Source organism: Phalacrocorax carbo, chromosome 4, assembly GCF_963921805.1.
Source record: "Phalacrocorax carbo chromosome 4, bPhaCar2.1, whole genome shotgun sequence".
Classification (NCBI taxonomy): domain Eukaryota; kingdom Metazoa; phylum Chordata; class Aves; order Suliformes; family Phalacrocoracidae; genus Phalacrocorax; species Phalacrocorax carbo.
The window spans coordinates 52618645-52637304 of NC_087516.1; the positions used below are offsets into that span (position 1 = coordinate 52618645).

Consider the following 18660-nt stretch of genomic DNA (forward strand, 5'->3'; position numbering starts at 1 on the left):
GCGGGTGCAAACTAAGAAAGTGTATGCTTTTGCATGTAACCACTAGGTATCTGGCTCCTAAAGTCAGCTGCTGAGTCTCAAAGGTAGGTAGTGTGAAGAACTTGACCCTCATAGTGTCTATCACCAATATCCCACCCTCACACAGGGTGGCACATGTAAAAATATTGAAGCAGCAAGATGAGTTTTGCTTTTAGGGTTGTGGATTGACGGAGGCTCATTTACAGCTCATCAAGAGTTTTGTGTGATCTGTACTAGGCTTTGAACAAGAGCCAAACACTGAATACGATGCAGAGAAAAATGCCATTATCCAAACTTAGTCAGGTGTGCTTCATGCAAATTTTCACTGAAGTCTATTGCATTTTAAACCATATGGTAATTCACATTAGTCTTAAAACATGTAATTGTAAAAATGCTGGAAATGAAATATTTCTTTTAAAAAAACATAATTGGAAAATATCACAGTAAAACAGGTATTAAAACTAAAGATGAACTTCCTGTAACTTACAGGCTATGATAAAGAGGAAGTACTGTATACCATCTGAAATCAACTGTTCCATTAAAAATGTTAATGCCTACTTCATACCATGTGATAAAACATCTCAAACTTCAAACTCATTAGTAGTATATCTGCTTGAAGCAAAGCCAGTTTTATCTAGTGAAAAAACATGGCAGATATTGTGGAGTGGGGGTAGATTTTTGTGATGTCTTATACTGGGCAACTTGTGATTCTGGGCGGGTCTGTTTTCCAAGTAATAAAATCCTTTCCTAGCCAGTAGTTTTGATGGTCTTTTAAGGACTGAGGGCCTTTGAATCTTGTTAGCTCACTGCAGCTGAAGCAAGCATGAATGTTGCACAATGTACGTAAGCATTTGGTGCATCCTCAATCTATTGGAAAAAATGTTGCGGGGCATTGCTTTTTGAGTGGCACACCTTCACTCAAGCTGCGCATTTGAAGAGTCAGCCATGGCAAGCTTCCTTTTTTCTGAATCTCAGTCTATCAAAGGAAATAGAAGAGTTTCACTGTGGGAAGGAGATTTCCTGCTGATATAACCTAACAATGCTCTTTCTGATTTCTGTAGCTTCAATGAGAAACAGCTACAATAATGCTGGCAGCTGAGGGACTGGTAAAAGCACTTGCTCTTGAACATTAGGTATGGTCTGAATAAAGTTTCAGTAAGATCTTAAAAATGCTGTACCTCACACTTCTCCACTTCCCGCCCCGCCCCCCCCCCCCCCCCCTTTTATTTTTAAAAGGTATTCTGAAAATCCTACTTTCATTAAAGGTCTTTAGCACACCTAGTGTTAATTCTGGCCCTAAATCACTTGCCAGTAGGAAACCTTCATCTCTAAAATTATCAACAAATGCTGTACAGCAGAAGTACAGGATCCAACATAGAACTTTCTCTTTTATTTTATAAAAGCATGTATGCAATTGTGGGCAAATGTGATCAGCGAGAGTTTTGACTTGATTCTATGCAAATTTAATTACTGATCCCTTCTGGTGTGATAGCTTAATTTTGGTATACCTCAAGTTGTTTGTATAGCCTTCATCCCAGTATATAGTATTCTTGGCCACACAGGCAGGCAGTATAGGCTATAATGGGATTAATAAGGATTTTCCATTGTACAATAATTGTCAATTCTCTGTATGGGTGCATCAAAGCAGAAAAGAAACCCAGCTGGGTTAAGCCAACATGCTCGCATATCAAACCCTGTGGTCTTCACCTGTCTAACTCTTTCTAGTGTTCATTTACATAATTATGTCAAAGCAAAAACTGACTTTCACTCACAATCAATTTGAACATTAATTGTACATGAATGAAATCTTTTAATTCTTTCTTTTGTGACTAGAGAGATTAGCTGGTAAGGCATAAATGAACAGTGATTAGAAAATTGAGCAAAATGGGGGATTTGCTGGTGGAGGGAAAGTGTGGAAATAGGTATGTCTCTGGCCAGCTTTCACTCTTCTTTGGTCCATGAGGTTAATGACTATAAGCTAGAGATTTGCTTTGGGCTACTGAAATTGCAGGCAGAAGTCTCAAGTGAAAGAAAGGACAGAAAGGGAATCCTTTTCAAGCAAAACTGCTCCCTTATTTAAGTCAATGCCAGAAGAGACATCTTTGTTCAGTGGCTGGAATATATTATTCTTTTCAAAAGGCCAGCTGAAAAAGATTCAATAGATAAGCTAATTTTAAATCAAAAGCTGTGTGATAACACATTAATCTCCCCTTCCTGACACTATCCACCCAGGAAAAAGAAAAATACACAGGCTTGGGCTGACATAAGGAATTTGACCTACCTGCCTAAGTTACAAGGAGGGAGAACGCCCATATATGTCTGAGGGCAAGATTGTCAGGGGAAGCTGTGAAGAAACTGAAGTACTGAGCCCCTGTAAGGTTTCACAAAGCGGTAACAAATGTATTTCAGACAAAGCTGCAGTTAAGAGAAGCACCATGAGTCTGTACGCCTTTATATTTCTAAAATCAACCTTCCCCAGACAGTGCTTCCCTTATTGATTGAAATTAGTTTCTTCACATCTACTTTCTTTCGTCTGGTCCTCAGTGAGGGAAATGGCATGTATTGTGTGAAATCTTCACAGCCATCCACATTGTATAGTTGGGAATCACTCTTGAAGGTGGGTTGATTATTGTTTCTCTCTTTTTAGGCAGTTCTTATTCAAACATTCATTTCCAGGGTTTACAGACCACAACATACCCTGTTTGTCATCTCTGGACATAACCTGCACTGTGCATGTCTCAAATACAATTGGAGCTCTGTACCTGTCAGTTGAATAAATCACACTACATAAAGGCAGTGTGTCTCTCAAAACTGATCAACCCAATTGGCTTAAAAGCAAAGAAGCCAAACGAAACCATTCAGGTCTGCTGCAGTTGCACTTGTGGTACAGCGATGTGTCTCACTGGCTTCACTTGGATCAACAACCCACAGAAGTGTCTCAGTTTCTTGAGAGTGCCTTACTCTGGTTCCTGGCCAAAGAGATCTGAAAGGCGTATTATTTTGAAACATGTAATATCCTTTCTTGTTTCCTGCAAAATAAATTAGATTTTCCTCCTGAATCTGGGTAGATTACCCATATGATCAAAGCACTTTTTTTTTTTCTTTTTGTTCTTGCCTTTCTAGCATCCAGACTGAGAGGCAGGAAGGGCAGTTGTGAAGATGAGGTTGGTGAGGTGCTGTTGCTTTGAAGGGAGGATCAGGGACATGGTTCAGGAAGTTGGAGGCAGATAAATTATAGAATTCTACTTCTGACTGCTTTTGTTAAGCTGCGATTTGTATGTGGCATTGGGCACATTGTTTCTTATTCCTTGTCAGTTATTCCTAATGTGGGAATGGATGTAACCGGAACCCCTTCCCAGGAGGTGTGGCAGGAAATGTCTTTTTAAACACCTCTTTCTATATTCTTTAAAAAATGGTAGCTACCTCTTGGTTTCTTTATGTTTTTGATTAATATCTCTGCCGCTTAAGCTCAGCCACGTTTGTAAAGCAGAACAGTAATTCCAAATTTAATGCAGGCATTACAAAACAATGTGTTTGTGACTCCGTAGTGTTATGCCTCAGATCTCCATTGCAGCTTTCCTTATAAGACCCTGACTTGCTTTTTTATGAAAGATGAACCAATGAAGCTGTTACAGAAACAGATCACCTATGAAACAGTTTCCAGCAAACAGCATCTAAGAAAATTTGCAAACACAAGCAGTGCTTAACGCAATCAACTGAATTGTTTCAGCGTCTGAAAACATATTATCTCTTATTAATGCCCTAAGCTCACGAGATGTTGTTTGTGTATTTATTTCCACAGTATAAAAATAAGAAATCCTTTCTTCCAAAAAAGAGCTGTTAGACTTTTTGCTCCTTGTTTTAGTTTGAGCAATAACTAGTAGTCATAATCAAATGTTTATGTGAGCCATATACCCAACTCCTGAATGTCGGCTGCCCAGAACTAGGATGAAATCCTGTCCAAGGTGATATACTTTTCTAAAGATCTATAGCATGTAAGATGCAGTGCTAGTATATAGCATTAATCAGGATGTCACAGCTTCCAAAATGAGCTCCTGTCAAGGAGCATATATTGGTGCTCTGGCTGGTAATGGCCTTGCTAATTTACGACAGACTACCATGTCTGTAATAATAAAAAATCTCTTTCTTGTGCTCTTTTGATATTTTCCCATTGATGCATGTCATTTTTTGAACAGGATAAAACAGCTCTGTCATAACATATGATATCTCTGTTCTGTAAATGCAGAATATGCTGTTATATAGAAGGAAAATGTTATACTGTGCTGTGTAGGCAAGATAATATAAACAGCTTTGTACTGTGTTTGTTCTTGAGTAACGGCATTATTTATCCAGCCAACGCTTCCCCACCTCTGTTTTGAAAAAGGCTTTTTAGGGAAACATACATAAGGTTTAGTTCATTTAAAAATGAGTTTCTGACTTCAAAAGTGCAGAAGGTTTAGTTTCAAATCAGTAAATTGATCTATTGGTAAAATCACCATTTTACAAATCACAGATAACAGATTATAGTAATGGCTTGTTGGTAATGAATCTCTCTTGGAAAGAACTCTCTGTTTGAATCCTTAAGCTTACCTTGTTCTCAGTTTAGACTTATCCGTTTTATGAGTGGAGCCTTTTTTATCAGTGAAACAATTACAGGAAGCCCTTTGAGTGGTCTGTTTCTGAAAGTATAATTCATTATGCCTAAGCAGAAGGTATTTAATATCGTTTATTTCCAGTAGGCTCTACTGCTTGTAATTTGAGTGCTAGCTTTTTGGGCAGATTTTGAGAAACAGAGGATACTAGTTTTGCAAAGTCAATAACTAGGTATTGCATAATATATGGAATTTTACATTTATATAATCATAGTGTATATATTTGCAGAGTGCAAGAAGAAAATTGCCATCCAGTTTGAACACTACAGGATGGTTAGAAGAGGCTAAGATATAAACTATTGATTTATCTCATCTATTTTTAAGATAAATCAAAGGGTAGTCCTTGAGAATTCTTGCCCAAAAAATTGTGTGGCTTTTGAAGGCTATTTCAGCACTGGGGGGAGTGCAGTTGGATGGGCCAGTGTTGCTTCCTGTCAAAATGCAGAGCAGCTCTGAAATTCGAGCATGCTCAAATGCTTGGCTCTCAGCCCTCAGGTTAAAAAAGTCCCTGAAGTACACCAGCCAGTTCATGCCAGCTTCTGCTCTCAGTTTAGGAGATCAAAAATACTCAATACTGAAAAATGATAGCAAAGAGGATTTTCATGTTGGATATTCTTGAATTTTCACAGTTGTGTAGTGCCTCACTATCTATATATAATGTTACAAAATGCATAAAGATAGTGACACAGGATGCTCATAATAAGTTGTTACAGCCACAAGTTACTGGTGGAATCTCAAATTTCCTGATCTTACTGACCCGCTTAATTGCAGCATTACTCTTTGTCAAAGGCTTGGAAAATGTCCTGCCCACTGGGATGTGGGTGCATGCCCAGATATTCAAATGCTTTTCTTCACATCTTCCTTTCCTCCTTCTTTGTTGTCTAAATACAATTAGCAGTTCTTTAACCTGTTGGGGAAGTTTCTGGGCACTACTTCCAGCCCCCATGCCACAAAGACTTTTTTTATGTCCCTTCGCCATACAACTGATGAGTGCAATGCTGAAGGGATGGGTGTGTCCATCTCACCAGAGGTGGTGCCCTCTGCAACATATCCTCATGGTGTGCTCCACCTGGTCTGGAAAACGTCAGAAAATCTCTACTGAGTTTTTTGTTCTGTCACTAGCATGGACTCCCCAGGGAAACTGGCTGAAAGGAAAATAAGGTTTTTCCAGCAAAAGGATAGAGACAGTAAGTGAAAAGATTCAAGGATTCATAAGCAGTTTGAATAAATTGTTGTCTGAAATACAGGGTCATTCTTCTGTCTGCCTACCTTTCTGTGACATTTTCCATCAATATTGTATTACGGAACTATTTGAAAGTCATCAGAATTTTTAGGATGTCATCTAATAAACCACTCCAAAGAAGTGAGAATTTCCTAAAGTTTTCCTTCTGATCAGAGGTCTTTAAAATAATACTGCATAGCTTTGGGAAATTGGCCCTTTGAAATATCAAATACCAATATTTCTTGTGTATCTGTTTGGGCATATGATCTACATTTTTAATCATTACATTGAATCCTTGGCAACTGTAATTTTCTACTGTACTGATGACTTCATCTTTGACTCCAAAGATGAGATCAAAAAAAAGGTTGAAAGAATAAGAGGAATATTTTTGGTGATCAAATAAATATCACCACAGTTTAATTTTTTATTTTTTTAAGTAAATGGAGAAGTAAGTATAGAAGTACAAAACATAAACAGCTTCTTAAGAAGAAAAATACAGGATATATTTTTCTAATCAGAAGAGGAAAGCATAACAAAAAGTAAGGGTGGAGAGCTAAAGGCAAGTAAATTCAAAAGATTTAGTGATGGTGATATGTTAAATCAGCAGTGACATAAGCCAGGTAGCTAACTCCCCTGAACCCCTTTCGTCGCTGCTTTTTTGCTGAGCATAACATTCTATGGCATGGGATATCACTTTGGTTGGTTTGGGTCATCTGCCTGATGTGCCCCCTCTCAACCTCTTGCACGTGTTCAAACCTGTTCACTGAGGGAGCAGAGTGAGAACCAGAGGAGGCCTTGATGCTGTGCAAGCACTGTTCAGCAATAGTTAAAACATTAGTGTGTTACAGCATTGTTTCAGTCACAAACCTAAGACACAGCACCATAGGGGCTGCTGTGAAGAAAATTAACCCCATCCCAGCCAGATCCAGTACAGCTAGGCTAAAAAAAATGTCATATGAAAGCTAGTTGATTTTTTTTTTCCCCAGAAAAGTAGTGCAGGTGAAAAATAGGAAAGGCCGTTATCATAGCAGTCCAATAGATCCGATGCCCTGCAGGAAGCTTAGGTTAGCAACAGTAGGTGGAAGTTAGTAGAGTACAACAGTCACCTAGCCTGGAATGTCCATTATTTTATTGACCTTAATATAGGAGACCTGAATTCAAGAGAGTCATTTGGAAACTCTTCAAACCCTAGTGGTACTGCATTACTGACTCTTGTGCAATGAAAGTTGTCTTTGGAACCTGAAAAAAATCTTCTGTGAAACAAGGTCCAATGAAACTGATATATTTCTGATGGCAAGGGTGGTAGTGGTTTATTGAGCCTTTTCTGGTGTAAAATGACATAGTCGAACGTAAAACTTCACTTGCTGCAATAAAAGGTTCTGCTAGATGATCTATGTTAGCTTAAAGGTGGTATCCTTGGGATGGTTCTTGCACCTTTTTATTCCAAAAGTAACATTTACTACCATCTTTGGGTTTTTTCTTAATATTTATAGATCTTCATCTTTATATATAAGGGATAGCCACGCACACTTATGCATCCTCTATATTGTATGTTGACCTATAGTCAGCAAGAGATGTTGTTTTTATGAGTCCCTAAAGGTATCAGCAGGAGGAACAAAATTTATTTTTCTACAGCTAGTACAGAAGATAGCTCATGTCACTGTTTCTAGTAATACACATAGACACACACGCACATATTTATAGGTAATCAATCATAACTTCAATGAAATTACACCGTAATGGCTATAAGAAATGTAATTCTGGAAATATTATTCACAGGCGTCCAGGAGACAAGGAGCCTCCTGAAGCTGGGTGATGCAAGAGACTACTTCTGTCTGAAGTAAAACTTCCTAACCTCCTTTTATCATTATAAGAACTATCCTCATCAGCAAAACATGCCTGTGCCTTTGTGGAAAGCTCATATTTTTTAATGTGAAAATAATTCTCATATAATAATGCTATATAAATGGAAGGTTGTTATTACTCATAGAGATAAGAGTTAAGAAGGCTTGAGTATGAAAACGACAGATTACTTTTAAAGTAGTTTTAATTATGAAGTAGAAAGCATACTGCATAATGAAAGGAATTTGCTGGAAATACTGTAGACTTCAAAGGCATAACATTTTTTTTTCTCCAATAAACTATTTGTAAAATTTATTTAATAAGTCCACCAAACTTTTACTGGGAAAAATGGATGTCAACTAATGTCCTAATTAAGATGCTCCTGGAAGGTAAGCGTGGAACTGACCTCACTCTGACCAGTGGAGAAGAGGCTTGAAGGGCTTTAGTGAGACTGCAGGGTGAAGCAGTAGTGAGAGAAAGAAGCACTGACATACTGACTAGTGCTTGATTTTTAGCACCTAGAAGGCCTGACTGCTCTTCTGGCTTTGCTTTAGATTTCCCAGGTAATCAGTTGTTGGATGATGCATGTGGGCTGTCCAAGAAAGGACATTAGGGCAACTTCTTTCATGTGAGTTCTCAAGTATGAAGTTGCACTCCTTGCTCTGCTTTTCAAACCTTGATTTATTTTCACTCTGCTGCACCTCCTAGCTCCTTATTCAGCGCACTGCATAGGGCATTCTTCCCTTGGTAGGTATAGAGTTAAGCATTCCCCTAGCAGAGGAGCAAGAATGAGCCAAGAGCTGTCCTTTCCTCACTGTGAATTCCCAACACTAAGTTATTACTTATGCAAGGGGAGTAAGGACAGCATCACCATCATCTCTTCCACTCTGCTGTGTTTCACTATGAAACCAAAAGAATGAACATCATATTACCTTGAGCAAACGGAATAGGTAGGTGCCTTACAAGGAAGACTGCTGTGACTGGTAGACTATGTCATTTCAAGATGCCTCATGTTATGGAACCTGCAGCATGACAAGGATTGACACCATTTTCTTTCTAGTAGCTGGTATAGTGCTGTGTTTTGGATTTAGTATGAGAATAATGTTGCTAACACACTGATGTTTTATTTGTTGCTAAGCAGCGCTTACACTAGTCAAGGACTTTTTCAGCTCCCCGTGCTTTGCCGGGTGCACAAGAAGCTGGGAGGGGACACGGCTGGGACAGCTGGCCCAAACTGGCCAAAGGGGTATTCCATACCATATGATGTCATGCCCAGTATATTAACTGGGGGGAGTTGGCCAGGGGGAGCGGCAATCATGGCTCAGGGACATATTATTAATATTGCAATATTATTAATATTTCTGACAGGGGCTAAACCATGACACACCACTTTTGGCATACTTCTGCTGGTGAACTTTTGGCAGTCATATGATAAATCTGCAGACTTCAGGTTGTTTCTTGCTCAGTTTTTAGTGTCAGTGGAATCATGAAATCTGCTGATTTCCAGGGTAGGGACCCTGAGTGCTGATTGTGCACTGTGATGCAGTCATTGGAACGTTAAAGATGTGTAAGTTCTTTATTGGACTTCATCCCTCATTCCCAAAGGAAGCAGTGCATAGCCTTGCACTTTGTTTCTTTCTCTCTTTGCTGTATCCCATAGCTACTGATGGACATTCAGCTCATCACTGGTTAAAAGAATGTGAAGGAAAATGCCTTAAAGCAAAATGTATTGATCCACAGTACAATAATAAAATGCATGATAAGAAAGCACTGAAATATTTTTTTATTCTTTCAAGTAAGTATTGTGCACAGAAGGAAGGATTCAGATCAGTGATTAGAAAAAGGAATTTGTGGTAAACAAAGCTGAGTTTACTAAAGCTCTTCAGAAACAAATACACAGAGATTTCAAGCTATGAGTGGGTTGCACTGTTCCATCTCTGGATGAACAGGATGCCCAAAGACAAATGCAGAGGCCAAATCCATAGTCACTTTAAAAGGAATGGAACATGAGTGGCAGACTTGCAGTCCATTTTTTTAGAGAACAGTGTCAGTGGGGGAAAATTGGAAGCACGTTACCCAAGCCTATGAAATAGATACGAGGTAACAGTGGGAGATACAGCTTCAACTCCCTTTGATCAAAAGGGGAGAACCTGAATTTCATATTCTGTGCAAGCCCCCTTACCATTAGCAATGGGAAACAGCAGCAACCAACATCATCTGTGACAGTTCTGCAATCAAACCTCAAACAAATATCTGGTTTCAAACTATCACGTGAATATGGCATCAGCTATAAGCTAATTTCAGAAGTGAACAAATTTTTTTCCAGAAACAACCTAATTGATGAAAAGCACTTGTGTTTCACTAGGTTCCACAGTCCTTAGTGAAGAAGAATAGACATTCCTAGCTAATGCTGTGCCCCCTCTTGTCCAGGCTTTTAGAGAGGCTGGGTATGAAGCTAGAAGCTAATCGATCTAATCCTTTGTGATGTCTGAATGATAGTTATCTCTTGATAAGGAGCCCACAAGAGATCTGTACACTTCAGTATTCTTAAAATTCAATTTTGAGGACTTCACTGGGACTTATTCATGTAAGAGTTGCAGCTCTGCCTGCTCCTATTAAAGAACCAGACCTCCTCTGTCCACCCAGTTTGAGCAGCCTTGACAGGACTTGTGTGGAGTGGATAAGTTACTCAAATGTAGAGACCTCAGAAGCTTATGTAGGGCAACAAGGTACTTCAAAGGTCTGAGAGAGTCTCCTGTAACTGGGACTTCGAGGGTCATTTTTTTGCCTCTTCCTAGCTCTCAGCTAAACAGTAGTGATGCAATCCTAGACATGCTGTTTAAGTATTTTTCTAAAAGCAAAAAGAAGTATTGTGAAACCTTGGAAGAACAGAAGATTCATTATTTTTCTTCAGCTGCAGTGCCTTGTGCTGGATTGTTTTGAACATTGTTTTGAACATTGTTTTGTTCCTAGTAGATCAATCCGAGACAATGGAGTGCCTTCATGCCAGTAAAGATCATCTGATTTTGTCTCTTCTGCTTAAGACATATGGAGTCTGAAAGGAACTGTATATGGGGATCAATAGTGGACCATTAAGAAGACGAAAGTACGGTCCAGAAGTGGCAGCAATGGATTGGAACTTGAAAATCTCTTTTCTACTCCTGGCTCTGCCTGTGGCTGGGCAATTTACTTACTGTCACTCTGCCTTATTTTCATCACATGTAATATGACTATATGAGTGCTTTTGCACTAAGAATGAGTATTAAGGTTATTCCCATGGTTGTGCAGTGCATGGAGAAATAGTGTGTTGTTTCATACCCAGCATTAAAGCAGCCCAGGAAGTAAAGCTTCTTGCCTGCACTTAAGTTAGGTACTACATCCAGGACTAGGGGCTGCCATTTTCTGTGTAGAAATTACTGACCCGCTCAGGGCAAGCTGGTATATATCCGTGTGGCACTGCATGGAAAGGGAAATGTTGGATGGGATGTACAGGATATTAGTATACGTATAATCACCTTCCTCTCTCTTCCAGAGCAGTGTATATGGCATTTCATTTCCAATGAGAGGGACCTGTATTTTTAGTGGATGTCAATAGGTGAAACTTAGTGAAGCTCTGGTGATTTACTACCGCTGAATATTTGGGCCCATATTTTCTTCTGCCTAATCCTAATTAAATGTAAAGCAGTGGTTTTATTCTGTTTCCTCACTGAACACTGACTGATGCTGCAGTGCCTTATCTCTGATTTTATTGCTACTGGCCTTTTCTGCCAGCAACTCTTTTCCAGATAAATGTGGGGAATTTTTATTGACAGCTTATTTTAACAGATCTTACGATGAAGGATGTTTCTGTTGCAGAGGTAGAGAGCAGCTGTGAGATGGGTTTTACTGGCTATGATCCAATTTATCTGAGTTGTCTGTCTTGCTGTGACTCATCAAGTACTATAAAAAGTAGATGTGAAATGGGCAGGGGAAAAAAAAATCCAACAGACTCACCTCAGAGTAAAAAGGCACTTTATGTCATGGTGTCGTGCATTAAAGCAGGCCAAGAAGAGCAGACTCATGCTGCCAGTATTGCTTCTCTTTTAGGTAAAGATATGTGTGGTGAAGTTCCTGTCTAAAATAACAGATGAATTACCACATTGAATTCAGGTGTGTATCTTGAAAAGGATAGTAGTCATAAAATCAAAGACAGACAACATTTGGAGCACTCGTTCTATCTAGGTAATAGTTTACACGTGCACTATATCTTCTTGACTAGAAAATGCCACAGTACAAGTTTGGGCCCATTGTCCCGTTTTACATAGAGCCTTAATATGCAGAGACTGACTCACCAGCTGTATCTGATTGTAGGAGTCAATGATGATTTGCTTTCCCACCCTTTGCCTTCTCCTCAGCTGTATGAAGGGAAAGAAGGAGGTTATTTAAAGCCATGTATAGAATAGTCATGGATTTGTATTTGCAATAGATACAAGGTAGAAAAGAGAGGGACAGAAATAGGTCATTTTGGAAACTACAGCCTTTGTAAATATGTGGTCTTACAGGCAAGAGCAATGAGTAGAAGAAAAGTGGTCGGTTTGACAGATGTGTTTTGTTAGCTGAGTTCAGATTAAATGATACCCTCAGCTGCACAGCCTTAAGAAACAGTGCGTAGATGATAGTACATACAGCCTGCATATATAAATTTTTATATATACGTACAGCTGTGTATATAAAATGTTATATAAATTCTACATAAAAGTATTCTGTAGGGGTGGATGTTGCCAATGTTTATGAACTGGGCATATTACCCAATGACTCATTTCTGAGTGAGCTGAAGTCCTATGATTTAACATTTCCAAAGGAACCAGCCTAATGTCTATTGGCGTAATGAGAAAACATGAATTTATATGGACTTCACCTCAATCTCTAATCAATTAAATCTGGTCTGTGTTTTCTAGCTGGAGAAGGTTGCTGGTTGCTCTGGTGAAGAAAAAAGAGCAGATGAATGGTGTTCTAATGCACAGTATTTGCAGAGAATAGATAACTTTAAATAACTAATATCTAATATCTGCAAAATTTTTTTTTATGCTTTAAAAACTAAAGCTCCTCTTCTTTTTGACCTAATTGTTTGTTTTCTTCATCTCCATTTTCCATTAGCAGCAAACATGGTAGGAATCTGGAAAGACAATAGGCTTTTGGTGAATTTCTAAAATTTAAAAATGCATATCTTTTCAGATTTTACCTTAATTATATCCTAATCACTCATTTTAGGTGTTAATTCAAAGCCTATTCATTTTACTCTAATTAGTTTCAGGTAAGTCTTTAGTGAGTGTGGTTATGCAAAAATATTTATCATATATCTTAAAATTTCTTCTATTACTTTAAAAAAATGCAGTATGAGTAGCTTTAAAAAGTCCTCCCTTTTTTTTTGTCATCTTTAACCCAAAATCTATTCCCTTCCCACAGCAGTATTAGATGTCCCAATATAAAGTGAAAACTAAATAATTTATCGAGCTTTAAAAAAAGATGCACAAACCCCCCAGTAATCAGAACACTAATTTCTTTTAGATTACAGTTTAAACTAGTATCTTCTGGAGTATGTTAGCTCAGTACGTAGGATTTGGAAGTTAATACTGGTTATTAACATCTCTGCTGTTTATTTTCTTCCAGTTTTAGTAGCCTTTGGGAAAAAAAAATCACACAAAAAAACCCACAACAAATAAAAGGTTGAATTATTCTGGTAGAAATAGGAATAAAATACTTTTTAAGGCCTCTCATTTGTTTCTAGGGACTTTTGTTTGCATCATGCTCTTGGGGGTTTGGGGTTTTCTTGCTACAAACTGTTAAACACTAGCAAAACAAAGGTAGGTCAAGTTTCAGTCATATCTTACATCTGTCAGTAATCCATCTTTCACGATTTTAGTCACAGTGGTTTTTTTTTTGTCATCATGATTGCACCATTAAACAGGATTGTCTCACATAGTGACACCCTTCTAGGGTAGTTAAACTAAAATAAGCCTTTTCTATGATTAGTTATGATTTTATTTATTTGTGTTTTAAATTTATAGAGTCTGTTCACCTGGAAACAGTACACAGTTCAGAGGTGCTTTGCCACACTTGATCCTTTTTAGTTTGTCATGGCTAAGCTAAAGTAGGTAACGGTGGATGTACTTAATCTCATGAAATGGCAGTAATGGTTTCTGATGAGTAATCTACAAAAAATAACTTCCTGAGGACAGAGTGGTACTAACAGTCACCGTTCTATTTGTTGCTTGAAAGTTATGAAGTGAGTTCCTCTGTGGAGGCAGAAATTCCTCATAAGTTGATAGCTGCGACCCAACTTAGTGTCCTTGAGTGATTTATAAACTGGGGAAAGAAGTAATTGTCCTTTTTAAATATTTGGAGAGGTGACACTTGAATTTGCAAGGTTTGTGAAGAAGTTGCTTAAGCATTGCTGTATGTCTAATTAATCCCCAAATTAATAACATTTATACTGAAATGGCTTCTTATATTAGTAATGGCACCAAATGACCTTGACATATTTATGCATAAAACAACTTACTATATATAGCGATGATATTAAGCAGTTTTTGCAATTTGCAATTAAGTACCTTAAAGAGGTTTGTTCCCTTATTGACTGTTTAAGCATTAAAGATTTCCTACAGCCTATTTTCCTACTTTCAACCGTTATCCTTGAATTTATGTGTTCAGACTGCTTGTAACACAAAGTAGGCTTTAATTAAAATATTCCTACAGTTCTCTGAGTTAGACTTAAATAAGTTTTCCATAAGGAAAAAAGGGTTCCCGTTTTGTTTTTACGGTCTTGCAAAATCATGTGTGATGTATTGATTTCTGTAATCATACTGAGAAAAAGGTTTCTTCAGGAAGCTTTCTGTACCTACTTTTTAACTGTATGGAAGCAGAATTTTTTTAGGAGCCTCTTTAATTAGCCTGAACACATACTTCAGGGAGGAAAACTGTGCAATAAAAGTAGAAGTCCTTTAGTGCTTATTTTGAAATTTGGTAAGGTCACAGACAAGTTTTTAAAATCTGATCCTGCAGAGCATTAATTATAAGAACAGTTTAGTTGCCCTGTTTCTGTTGATGATGATGTCTATGACAAAATGTAAAATGTAAGTATTAGCAGCAGAATCTGGACCTAAGCAAGTGGAAAACATTGAGAGAAGCAAAAACCTTACAAAATAATGCTTAGTGGAGGGATAAATTGACAGTACTTTTCTTCTTTAGTACTTGAATGTCAGTAGGAAGAAAAGTGTGGATATAGTGTAGCTAAGTATTTCACAAATGGTAACATGTCAGCCTGAAAGTTTTTTTTTCCTCAAGTGGGGATTTTTAATCCCACAATATTGCTTCCATTCAATTGACTATGAAATACCACAATTCCTCAAAATCAGATCCACACTGGCTATTATATCAGGCTTTTTTGACCCACTGAGGGGTCGTTTTACCTTTGAGTTTTATTTTGAATGAAACTTTAAAGGAGTTGAAGGAGGGAGAAATGGCTGGAGAAATGAAGCTTTCCTCCTGTTGCAGACTGTCTTTTTGGGGACTGCTGAGGTTCTGAGAAATGTCAAACTTCCTTTTCTTCAGCCACCCCTTCAGTATCTGAAACAAGTTGCTTACTGTCGTCTTCCATTCAGATGACACTGTGTTCCATCAAATGTGTTCAGAGTTACTCTCATACCTCCAAGATTTTTTAAAATATGCTTTTATACCACAAAATACACCTTCTTCTATTCAGTGAACTTTGAGGGAGTGATCAGATCTATTTCAGGTAATTGGGGGATTAGGAACTTGCTAGAAGTAGATTTTGTTTGTTTGCCTGGTTGTTTACTTATAGGAGTCAAAGACTGTTCAGATAAGCTGCAGTTCCAGTCTTGGCACATGTCAACTTTTAATTATTCTTCTCTTAAGTAAATTCTTTCTTAATCCCCTTGCACTATTCTGTATTCTTCATGTATTCTTTCAGGGTTGTAGAAACCTTACAATTTTTTCCTCTGCATAGTCTGTTTTTCATCTCAGAATACCTTAAGATTTCATTGGATCTTAATGAACAGTTTGGACTGGTTTCATAACAGTGATAAATAATGCATAGAGCATTAATAAAGGGCTCTTCAGGCTTTCCCTCCCTCTGCATCTTGGGAATATTCCATACCTTTTCTTGTAAATTAAATTATCTGCCCATCCATTCATGGTAAATTTACAAGGGTGTATGGCCAGAATAGAAGAGCTGACTAACACCGCTGATAAAATCTACAAGAACAAATGCAAATGACAGATAATCCTTTAAGAAAATCAAGCCCAACTAACTATATCAGAGGCTGTTAAAAGCAAGTAAAACTTTCCTTCCCTGTGAAGTCCCAAAATACAAGATAATAGAATAAACACGTGGTATTGGTTAATACCCACCTGACCGGGAGATTTAAAAGACATGAGTTGGGGTCCTGGGTGTCTCTGTCTGACTTTGAAAGCATAATTCCCCCATTTCCCATCTGAAATTGTGAAGGAAAATATGTGCTTGCTTATTAAAGTGCTCCTAGAGTTGAGTAATATTTGTGCAGTATTTTCACAATAGACTATTTTAGGCTCAAATATTGTCGGTATCTTGTGATTCTTATTGTTTCCATACTTTCACACCTCTGAGAATACAAAAATACAACTTCTGTCACATACTGAAATTTCAGTCTCTGTGTATCTGCTGACAGCATTGTATGAGGAGAAAAAGCATAATTTTTAGTACAGGTTGCCATTGTCACAGGAATAAGCATAGTTAATACTCACTTGGATAAATTATCGGGATCTTAAGTTATTTTGCTAGTATTCAAATGCCTGCTCATTTTATATTCTAATGTTTGTGGCAAATACGTTGTTATGCCGTTAGGTTTCTTGTGTTAACAGAGGAGGGTGCATGCACAGCACGCACCTGCTCAGCAGCTGGCAGTCTCGGGAGGGTCTGCGATCACATACTCTCACAGAGCTCTTACTGTTGAGCCCCTACAACCCGTGCGCAAGCGGGGAGTGAAGATAGAGGGAGTACAGTAAAAAATGGGTTTATTGTTTTGCTAGTTTTCCTTCATTTCTGAATTCATCAGCAAGTCGAATATCTTCTGGCACCAAGCCCCAGGTTTGTTATAAATCTTTAGTACGTGGTAAGAAGATTGGAACAATCCTAAAGCTTGATGTATTGTGGTGAATATCCAAATCTGCATGTGCCACTTCCCCGTCCTCTGTGCTGGTCTCCTTTGAACGGTATTCAGCCTTCTTTCACCCAGGTTGTCAGGAGCTACTGTGGGCCAACGTAACATGGGTTTCTTCTTCCCATAGAACTGTTGATTTGTGAAACCAGGGAGATGTACATGCTTCTCCACATGGGTTTTGATCATTTTGTATTGGATCGCAGCTGCTGCTGCTTCACAGATGTTTTTTTCTGCAAAGTTTTTGTTTTCATTTCTGTTTGGTCACTGTTATGATCCTTGCTCACTGAACAAGGAACACAAAGCGTCTCTTCTGTAAATAAGCAGTTCACACCCTGCCCTCTCACCCTGGGAGGAAAATTCTGCCTCCCCATGTACCTTGCAGGCAGGTTTCCTGTTTTATACCCACTCTTGTCCCTTGTTGGACATGACTGTGGGCTGAGCTTTTGTCCCCTTCATTTCCCCAGGGCCTAGTTCATAAGAGACTTCTGAAAGTGGCAGAGTGACTTGGGGCCTGAGTCATCAATTCCCTGCTACATGATCATGGTGACCAGCTTCAAAGCAGAGGAGAGATCAGTGCTGTGATTTTATTCCCAATTCACTTTTCCATTTTTGAGGAAATGTGGGTGCTGTTTTGTTCCTTTTTACCCTGGAAAAGGATTTGTCAATACATAATCATGCATCATCTCCCTCCAAAGCCTTGGAGGACAGTTTTGGTGCCTGTACCCCTGTGATTTTAGCAGCTACTGAGAGGCATAGTGGTTAATTGGAGATGCTTGGAGGCAATTTCCCTCAGCGTGACATTTTGCTTTGCCATGCACTAGTAGAAAAGGTAAGGTTTTATAGGAATTTCACCAAAATGGAGATAGGAAGGTGCAAACAGGTTAAATACACCATTTTTACCAGATATTGTCCACTAGTTCTAAGGACAATTGTCCACTGAGATGCATAAGAATGCAGTATATATGCAGAGCGGCGGGTGGGACAGCTGGGGCTGCAGAGAACAGAGAACCTCTTCTGTGTAGCATCTTATTTATTAGTATGCAGATATTTTAATCTGAGGGCATCCAGAGGTTGCTTTAGCTGTGATGAAATGGGGAGAAAGAAAAGGTTTCTCTGTGTGGAGAGTTTGATTCTTCTGTTGCCTTTGGCCCTTGTTCTGAAAAATATATAATGCTTGGCATATTTTCATTTGCCATTAAGACAGCATGTACCTAAGGTTAAGTATGCAATTAGGTCTCCTCTAATAAATGTGCCCTTTGTCAACACATCCTTTCACTCTCTGGAATCTAATATAAGCATGTATTTTCCTAAAATTTGCAATGAATGACCTTTAACAGTTCAATAGATCAAATGATGCTGCCTCTTCCTCCTGTCCAAAACCAGTTAAACACAATACGTTCAGTCAGCAAATTACTGGCTATGTAGCCATTTAGACCCTCAAAAGCATAACCTGTTCCTAGAGATTCTGTGTTGTTCATGCTCTTTTGGCAAGATAAATGTACAAAGGAGGTGATGGGCCAGGTGTCCTGCCTTCAGGAGGGCCAGGAGTCAGATTCCCAGCTGGGGTGAAATACTGGGAACTACACTCATTTCTATGAGCAGTGGAGCTGGCTCCGGCTCTCTGTGTTATAGTTTCTCTCTGTCTCTAACCTGTTCATAATGTGGCTTTTACTGTAGTTTCCAGGTCTTACACTCAAAATCCAGCTTAATTTTAAATCTTTTATCTCCA

General features: G+C 38.5%; 1 protein-coding gene across 1 annotated transcript in view; it reads left to right on the forward strand.

Annotated features, from left to right (window-relative positions):
* The window catches only part of GRID2 (glutamate ionotropic receptor delta type subunit 2), a 743546-nt gene that overhangs the window by 315884 nt on the left and 409002 nt on the right, over positions 1-18660 (forward strand). The gene's annotated exons all lie outside the window — the stretch shown is intronic.